This window comes from Etheostoma cragini, chromosome 5, assembly GCF_013103735.1.
Source record: "Etheostoma cragini isolate CJK2018 chromosome 5, CSU_Ecrag_1.0, whole genome shotgun sequence".
In the NCBI taxonomy this organism is placed as follows: Eukaryota; Metazoa; Chordata; class Actinopteri; order Perciformes; family Percidae; genus Etheostoma; species Etheostoma cragini.
Window position 1 is genome coordinate 5,933 of NC_048411.1, and position 2,058 is coordinate 7,990.

Here is a 2,058-nt window from a genome sequence, read left to right on the forward strand (position 1 = left end):
AAAGTAAGTGCCATTTGATGTTATTGGCCGCCGTGCCATCTCTCTCTCTCTCTCTCTTTCTCTCTCTCTCTCTCTCTCAAACATTGTCTTATTTTATCCTGTGTTGTGTTTGGCTTCCTGTTTCTGATTATGTCATTATCTCATATAGGGCTGGGCGGTTTCTATATATATATGACGATTTCACATTTTGCTCTACAATTAATTTGCTCAGAAATATTTGATTAACAACATAATTGTCTCTTTCAGTCAAATGCAAGTTTAGAATGAATCCCAGGAAACTTCTTTTGGTAATATCTCTGTCATGTGACCCAGATAATGTAAACACAGTGTCCACTGGCTTGAGTTAGGTACAGCTCAGGGTGTTTGAAGTTTCTATGGCAACAAGTGATAGCTGCTGCTAGCATAGCTTTAGCACATGGGTCTAATCATCACTTATATAATTACAATTCGGTACATCTAAACAAAACCAACAATTACCATCAACAGTAACTTAACAAATGTTAACTACCAAGTTATTATATGAGAAGCAATGAAGGATGTTCACTACAGTGTCATCATTTACGGAAGCATGACTAATTTAACAAAAACAAGATGAGATTAAAAGCAACAGACCACATGACTCTACCACGTGAAGGTGCGTTGGTGGATCTCTGACATTAGAAAGTTGATTTGGAAACTCGTTAAGTGTGTTGACTGGAATCAAACAGGGAAAACCTGTCTTCAATCATAGTTGGACCAGTCTTTAAAAAACAAATGTTGACATTGCTTTGATTTAGAACTGAACATTAAGGCCATGTTTTAGATAATTCTCTAAATTTAGAGTTATATTGAGTAATAAAATTCTGCCAAAAATTCCTCAGATACATTGTTTGGTCCGCGCCGTCCAGCCCTACTGTCATGGCCGCCGTGTCATCAACATCTATCATCTCTCTGCTTCCATCTGTTCATCACCATCTATCATCTCTCTGCTTCCATCTGTTCATCACCATCTATCGTCTCTCTGTTCATCACCATCTATCATCTCTTTGCTTCTATCATCTATCTGTTCATCAGCTTGGATCAATGTTGGTGCTGTTTTTTTCAGGTAGATCTACTAAAAGTAAGTGCCATTATTAATTTAAGTATTTATTTCCCCCTGTGCTCTATCTTTCTCTCTCTCTCTCGGCTGCTGTGTGTTACATTAACACACATCCGCTACTAGAAGCTATAGTTCTCTTTCTTCTAAAACATGATACCTTTTTCTTCTGTGTTTTGTTTGTGGCCGCTGTGCCTTCCTGTCTTTGATCATCTCTCTCATGACCGCTGTGTCATCATTACTATCATCTATCTGTTTATCTGCTTTGATCAATGTGGGTGCAATAATTTATTTTTGAGGTAGATCTACTAAAAAGTGCCATTTTTGTTGTCTTTAAGCATTTGTGTTCTTGGCTGCCGTGCCGGCACTGTCATGGCCCCCGTGACACATGTATCACTCTGTCTGTCATGGCTGCTTTTTTCTGGTTTTAATGGAAAATGTATGTGTATTTCAGTAGCTAAGGTGCTACGGCATGTGACTGATGGTCTTTTTTTAAATTTAGTTTAGATGTGCCAAATTGTAATTATAGAAGTGATTATTGTTCTGACTGTCGTGCTTATGTTATGCTTTTTGTTGGTATTTGTCCCTTTACACATTCATAATAACAGGTTGGTTAGGGGTAAGGGATGAAGTTGGATGTGCGTAGGGGTACCGGTAGCTGTTCAGTGTGACAACAGGACATTCCTAGATATATTATTTTACATTAACAGATCTTTTGGATGTTACATCTATACATTGCACACTCTTTCTACTGCAGACTGAAAGCTTTTGCTCATTCCTGCATAAGATAGTCTTTCTTTTGTCTCACTTTCTTCTCCGTGTGGCGTGCGTACCCGCTTGCGGTGTGAGGCATGTGTTCGCGCTATTCTCCGACATGCACTCACAGTCACACCTGAAAGACGACCTTTAGTACAAAACGAAAGTAACGAGCCACTTTTCTAAAATGTAAGTAGAAAGTACTGATATTCTTGTTAAAATGTAAG